This window comes from Carya illinoinensis, chromosome 9 (assembly GCF_018687715.1).
Source record: "Carya illinoinensis cultivar Pawnee chromosome 9, C.illinoinensisPawnee_v1, whole genome shotgun sequence".
Lineage (NCBI taxonomy): Eukaryota > Viridiplantae > Streptophyta > Magnoliopsida > Fagales > Juglandaceae > Carya > Carya illinoinensis.
In genome coordinates, this window is record NC_056760.1 from 29,939,809 (window position 1) to 29,947,843 (window position 8,035).

Below are 8,035 nucleotides of genomic sequence, written 5' to 3' on the forward strand. Positions count from 1 at the left end.
GAGGGTTTACAACCTAAGATGAGACAATTCAAGGAGACAATGTGCAATGAAGAGTTCTTTAATAAAGAAGCAAAAGAGGCTTTCAAGTACTTTGATTACCTGTCTGAAAATGCCTAGTCATGAGATGTTTCAGATGCATATGATAGAACTGAACTTTAAAAATAATTATTTTTTTTTGGGGGAGGGGGGGGGGGGGGGAATACAACTTGAGAGAAGTGGATGATTTGCTTGTTAGAGTATCTATACTTTCTAAGAAATTGGAAACCATAGATATAAACAAAGTAAATGAAGTTCATGTTGCTCAAAAAATCCCAGAAAAATGCAAAATTTGTGCAGAAATAGGGCATGTCACTATTGACTGCCCTACAATTCTAGCTTTTAAGGAGGTACTTCTAGACCAGTCTAACTCTGTTAATTTGATTTCTAAATCTTTTTCAAGTCCATTTTCCAACACATACAATCCCCCAATTGGAGGAACCACCCAAATCTCAACTGAAGGAATGAGCAATCAGCTTATCCCCCCATTCATGCACTTGGTCCTTCCCAATATGCAGTCAATCCAAATTCAGCACCATGGGGACCACCTCATTATCCTAATTCAGAACCTTTTGGTTAGAGGAGGAACCTCGAAGAAACTGTCCAGCAAATGGGAACAACCTTCTAGTAGTTCATGCAAGGGCAAGCAACAATAAATACACAAAATGCTCAAACCTTTAATGACATCAAAGGGACCTTGACCAAAATCTCTGCAACCTTGAGCATCCAAGAGAAAGGGAAATTTCCTGCCCAACCCCAACCCAATCCTCAAGGCCAAATCCATCAAGTGTTAGAAATGGGGGAGGACTCTAACTTGAAGCAAGTAAAAGCTGTCACCACCATGAGGAGAAGTAAAACTTTTGAAAACCCTACTCCTGAGAGCACAAGTGGTAAGGTTTCTAACCCTATACCTATTCAAACTGAGGAAACAACTCTACTAGGCTAACAATTTCTCATAAAGAAAAAATCAAGCTGAGATCTTAGAAGTGTTCAAACAAGTAAGGATCAATATACCCTTACTAGATGCCATTCAACAAATTCCCACTCATGCCAAGTTCTTTAAGGATCTCATTTAGCAAGTCAGTGCCATAATTCAACACAACACACCTCCTAAATTTGAAGACCCTGGATCCCTTACTATTTCTTGCATCATTGGGAATTCAAAAATTTGCCATGCCTTACTAGACTTAGGATCTAGTGTCAATTTGTTACCTTACACTATATATGAGAAACTGGGAGTGGGAGAATTCAAATCAACCTCCATAAATTGCAATTAGCTAATAGGTCAATTAAAAAACCAAGGGGAGTGGTAGAGGATGTTCTGGTTTAAGTTGATAAATTCTATTATCTAGTAGATTTTGTTGTCCTTGACATGAAGCTGTCTGTTAATTTAGTTTTTCAAGCTCCTGTAATTTTGGGAAGACTATTTTTGGCTACCTCTAATGCCTTAATAAATTGTAGAAGTGGGGTTCTGAAACTAGGTTTTGGCAACATGACTTAGGAACTTAACACTTTTAATATGTGCAGACAACCTCAAGAAGTGGAGGAGCCTCAAGAAGTAAATTTGTTGGGGGGCATCTTTGTAGAATCTTTCCCTTTAATTACTGAAAATTTTGAAGAAGTTTTTGAAATACTAGAATCTGCTCACCAATCACTGCTTGTGTTTCACGCAGGACAAGCAACAACATGGATGCCCAAGGTTGAGCAGCTAGGCCCAGCACAACTAACAGAGAAGGTAGACAAGGAGCAGATCCAAGCTTTGGACCTTAAGCCCCTACCCACAAAACTCAAGTATGCTTTTCTAGGACCTAATAACACTTTACCTATGGTTATATCTTCTTGTTTAACTAATACACAAGAAGAAGAGCTCTTAAAGGTCCTTATAAAACATGAAAATGCCATAGGCTGGACCTTGGCTGACATTAAGGGCATAAACCCCCTCATTTGCACTCATAATATTTACCTGGAGGAGGATTCTAGGCCTTCTAGAGAAATGAAAAGAAGGCTCAATCCTTCAATGAAAGAAGTAGTTAAAAAGGAGGTCCTTAAACTGTTGGATGTGGGCTTTATTTATCTTATCTCTGATAGTAGGTGGGTCAGCCCCATACAAGTGGTTCCAAAAAAGTCTAGGCTCATTGTAATAAAAAATGAAGAAAATAAGTTAGTCCCCACAAAGATAACTACAGGCTGGAGAATGTGTATTGACTATAGGAAGCTTAATGTTTCCGCTAAAAAAGACCATTTTCCCATGCCATTTCTTGACCAAGTCTTGGAAAAGGTAGTTGGACATGCATTTTACTATTTTCTAGATGGGTTCTCAGGCTATTATCAAATTGAAATAGCACCTGAGGACCAAGAAAAAACTACTTTCACATACCCATTTGGAACCTTTGCATTTAGAAGAATGCCTTTTGGGTTGTGTAATGCCCTAGCAACTTTTTAAAGGTGCATGCTCAGTATATTCAATGATTTAATAGAAAATGGTTTAGAAGTCTTCATGGATGATTTCTCTATTTTTGGGGGACACTTTTGAGAAATGTTTGACTAATCTGCAAGATGTTTTGGCCAGGTGTGAGGAGAAAAACTTGCTGCTCAATTGGAAAAAGTGCCATTTTATGGCTCAAGCAGGGTATAGTATTAGGACACATAGTGTCCTCAAAGGGTATTAAAGTGGATAAATAAAAAATAGACCTAATTTCTAAGCTGCCCACACCTAGAACTATGAAGGACATTAGGTCATTTTTAGGACATGCTGGATTTTATAGAAGATCTATACAAGGGTTAGCTCCATTTCTAAACCCTTGTGTAAATTGCTTATGCATGACATTGAGTTTGAGTGGACAACAGAACATCAAAAAGCATTTGACCAGCTTAATCACATACTCACTACAACCCCTATCATGTAACCCCCAGACTGGTCCCTCCCCTTTGAAATCATGTGTGATGCCAATGACTTTGCCATAGGAGCTATCTTAGGCCAGGGTAGGGATAAACTACCCTATGCAATTTACTATTCCAGTAAGACATTAACTGGGGCTCGAAAGATGTACTCCACAAGAAAAAAGAACTACTGGCCATTGTATTTGCTCTAGAGAAATTTAGAACTTATATTATAGGGTCACCTGTAGTTGTCTTTATAGACCATGCAGCTTTGAAATATTTGTTTACAAAAAAAGATGCTAAGCCAAGGCTGATTAGGTGGGCATTGCTCTTGCAGGAATCTAATATCAAGATTTAAAGACACCAAGGGAATGGAGAATGTGGTGGCTAACCACCTATCTAGATTAACTGTCACTAAACTTAATTGTTCTTTGCCAATTTTTGGTATGCTGACATTGTTAATTTCTTAGTAACAGAGAAAACGCCTCCACAGTGGACTCCTCAGGGTTTAAAAAGGTTCAAAGTGGAGGTAAAGTAGTTTTTTTATGACGACCATTACATGTTCAAATACTATTCTAACCAAATAATCCGTAAGTGTGTCCCTGATAATGAGATATTTTCTGTCCTATCTGCTTGTCAAAATGGGGCCTGTAAGAAAATAGTGGCTAAAATCTTACAATTTGGTTTATATTGGCCTCATTTGTTTAAAGATGCTTGCCACCTCCTTGTGGAACTTGAGCACAAAGCTTACTGAGCAGTGAAGAAATTTAACTTTGATATGGAAAATTTTGGTTCTTTGAGAAGGCTACAATTGTTTGAGTTAGAGGAGCTTGGAGGGATGCATACGAGAATTCTAAGCTAGCCAAGGAACACACGAAGGTCTTACATGATAGAAGCATCCTTAGAAAAAGTCTGTTCCCTGGAAAACTAAGATCTCGGTGGAGTGGGCCGTATTTAGTAAAATCTGTTTCTCCTCATGGTACCATAGAAATAACAAACCCTCAAAATGGTAATAGTTTCAAGGTGAATGGCTAGAGATTAAAACCATTCTTAGGAATTTATGCACCAGAAATTTCATCCATCCCATTACATGAACCAATTGTCAACTGACTAAGTTCCTATGTAGACTGCAAGTTTCACCACTTTTATTTAGTTTTTTTGTTTCTTGTTGTTTTCTTCTTCTTTCTTTCTTTTCTTTGCTCATTGTCTTTTACTGAGTTCTTTCTTACATGCTATTGGCTTCATAATCCAACCAGATTGCACTGCAAGCAATACTCATTTTTCTTGTTTTACATCTTCCCAATGTTAAGTTCTGCTGCCCAGGTAACATCTTTTCTTTAGTCATCATGCACACATTGAGGACAATGCTACAATTTAGTTGGGGGGAGGGGAGAAATTATTTTTCTGTTTTGCACACCTTGCTCATATGTTGGCCTAAAATTTCCTGTTTCTAATTTTCACATGCTAAAAGATGATTTGTTGAGGTCATGAAACATGTTCGATGTAGTGAAATCAGAATTTAGATCAAAAGGGGGACTTATCCATTTCATTTAGTTGTTAAACCAAGGGAAAGATGTTAAATGTTTTTGCTAAAATACACACAACACAAACCTGGCATGCCTAGAAAGACTACATTGGGTCATTGTTTGTTGACTTACACTTTAGTGGTTTAGGACTCTAATGAACTATATCCTAATGGCTTAGAAAGAAATCTAAAGTGAATTAAATGAGAAAAGGGACAAGCTAGGAATCAAATATGGAAAAAAAAAAAAAACAGAAATTTTAAAAAAACAATAATTTCATAAATGATTTACATTTGTGTATTGGAAAAGGCAGTCTATTACCGGTGCCCTTACTAAATAAGAAAGTTGATGTGCCTCAAGGTGGACCGAGTCTTAGAGATCCTTTGCAAATTTCAGATGGGGCAATCACAGGATCGAGAGCTAGGAAGAGCAAGGAAGCAATGGAAAGATTGGTGCAATCCACTTGGGACTTGTCTAGCAAGAGTCCAACATTCAAGATGGGCTTAAAGAAAACCCAATTTCATTCATGTGATACAACAAGCTATGGAAGACATGACTTGGGCCTATTGTTATTGAAGGACCTTAGACTTATTTATTTCATTAAAAGGGGTTATTTTATTAGTCATAGGAATTAATCTAGAATAATTGGGCTTGGGGAATGTCCAGCCCACACATATGTCTTATTTCTTATGAACTAGGATATTTTGAAAGGCCTTGTATTTTGGCCAAGGGCTTATTTGGAAAGTTATTATTTTATTTGAAAGAGGGTTTTAGAAGTTACTATAGTGCAGCACTATTTATGCTACAGTACCTACGACACTATTCACTAGAATTTTTGGGGATGGTTTATTTAAACCACTTGTAGCCTCATTTGAGAATGTCAAACAATATTGAATTTTCATTACGAGTTGAGTTTACTCCTCTTGTTCTTAATTAAACGTTTGAACTTATCAAAAGTAATTCACAACCTTCGTGGTGTTGTGTTCCTCCTTGTAATCCGGGTTCTTGAGACAAGTTCTTCAACGGGTCTAGATTTTAATATAATCTAGGTTCTTGAAATGAGTTATCAACATGTTTAGATTCTTCCATCCAATTGACTTGATTTTGGCTTTCTTGGGTGAGTTTTCAAATTGATTGTGGGTTCAAGGGATTCCAATTCCACGGGTTCACATCATTTGGTATTCAGAGCTCAGATTCCTATCAGGTCTAAATCTATCTTTTATTTATTGCATCTTTAATTCTAGGGCTTCACTGTTCTAGGGTTGCAAAAAACAAAAAAAAAAACAAAAGTACAGAAATTCGTTTTTCCTAGGGCTACCAAATTACTCTATCATTTTAGTTTCGTGTTCATCATCATAGGGTGGCTAAATTCCTTGTTTTAGGGCTCCCAAAATTTGCACTATCTAGGGTTTGAAATTTCTAGGATTTCTTGCATCTCTGAGTTTGTCAATTGTTTGGAGTGCCGTTTCATTGATCCTGTTCTATTCCTATCAATTTCGTGTGTTTGAATTCAATTGTTTGATTTTCACCATTGAATATTGCTATTTGTGATTGAATTGGTGAGAAAAGAAAAGAAAATAAAAGAAAGCAAAAGAAAAAAAAAATCCAAATTTTTATTTTATTTTATTGAGCCTTATCATCAAAGGGGCTGCATGCATCATTATAGTAGGTATCTTGTCTTATAGTTACCATTCCATTCCTATAATTCTCTTGATTCTCTTGTTGTTTTATTCCTTCCGTGTTTCTCTTCTTCTTGTTTCTTGGACCTAATTACTAGTTGGGATAAAACAAGGTTGTATTGTCTTGATTGAGTTCAATTAGTTCTTAAAGAACTTGAGTGGGAAAACAGTTAAGGTAAAAGGCAAGAGAGTGTGAGATCATTATTGAGAAAAAAAAGTCAATTAAGAGTGAAACAAGAGTGGAGTGTCATTATTCAAGTGTAAACACGTAAGGGAGCATGTGAGGTCTTTTCTACTAACATTTTTTTTGTGCAGCGTATATGATGTTTCATAAAAGTGACTCATCACCAAAGGGGATGGCAAATAACTCCTTTATGTTGCAAGCCATGCAACAACAGTTTGAGCGGTTGAACATGATGTTGGGGGGAGCAAGGGATAAGATGGATCAACAAGATGAAGTAATTAGAAATTTGCATGGTGGGAGTGATAGGAGGAGACATGTACCTAGAAGAGAACATGAGTATGAAGATGAAGGAGATGGTGAGGATGAGGAAGACCTAACGTTTGAAGTTGGGATGGGTAGGCATAGAGGAGTTAGGTGTGAAAGAGGATTTGGGGGAAACCCATGGGGTCGTGATGGAGTAGATAGGGACCATGAAAGCATCAAAATGAAAATACCATATTTCCAAGGTATAACTGACCCTGAAGCTTATTTAGAGTGTGAGAAGAAGATAGAGTTGATATTTGATTGTCATAACTATTCAGAGGAGAAGAAAATGAAGTTGGCAGTAATTGAGTTCACTGATTATGCTATTATTTGGTGGGATCAATTAGTGACCAATAGGAGGGGGAATTATGAGAGGCCTGTCGAGACATGGGGAGAGTTGAAAGCTCTCATGAGGCAGAGATTTGTACCTAGTCACAACTATAGGGACCTCTACTAGAAATTACAAAATCTTACACAGGGGTCTAGGAGTGGGAGGACTACCATAAAAAGATGGAGGTGGCTATGATACGAGTGAATGTAGAAGAGGATAGGGAGGCCACTATGGCTAGATTTTTGTGTGGTTTGAATAGGGTGATAGCCAATGTGGTTGAGTTGCAACATGACACGTTCGGAAATGTGTACTTCCAAGTGCAGAAGCGTCAAGTTGTATCAAGGATAAGTCCAGGATCGTATTCCACAGGGACAATGGGTTATCAGAGCATATATGAAGTATTTGGGTAACAGTTGTCACTATTTTGAAAGATGAAAATAAAATGTGATTTTTGATTTTTGGTAACAAGATGTTGATTATAAGTGATGAAAATAAAATTCAAAACAACGCAACAAGATAATCGAAATTGAAATTGGGAAAACAAACAAATTAACGAAAACTTGGGTTGGGTTTGAGACTCTCTTTATTTCGGATTCTAGATAATTTTCTCGATTAACAATCCAGTCAAGGCATTGATAAACGGAAGATAAAAAGATTAAGCTCAAGTTTTTGTTGCAATATTTTCCTAAGGGATTTTCTATTTTACTAGCCGAACACACATTAACAAACAATCGAGAGAAGCCTTGATAATTTTCAAGCTTTTGATGTGCCTTACGTCAACAACAAAACAAGAGCAAGAGCTTCAATCTATTGTTTTTGAATCCTAAACAAATCACGTTCCGTTCAAGCTTTTGCTGTGCCTTACGTCAACAACAAAACAAGAGCAAGAGCCGTAATCTATTTTTAATTTAAATCCGACTAGTAATATAGTGAAATCATCAATCAATCACAAAATATTGCAACGATCTAGAATCTAAAATAAATTAAATCTCATTCCACAACCCAAGGAAAATGCGTAAAAGTTGAAATTGGAAAAACAATAGAACAAATACTCGGGATGCAATTTTCGCTCATTTCTAATTTGAAATTGGCTTTACCT

General features: G+C 36.9%; 1 pseudogene; it reads left to right on the top strand.

Moving 5' to 3' along the window:
- Positions 1 to 3,406, top strand: part of LOC122276992 — a 43,624-nt pseudogene extending 40,218 nt beyond the window's left edge.
- The last annotated feature ends 4,629 nt before the right edge of the window (positions 3,407 to 8,035 follow it).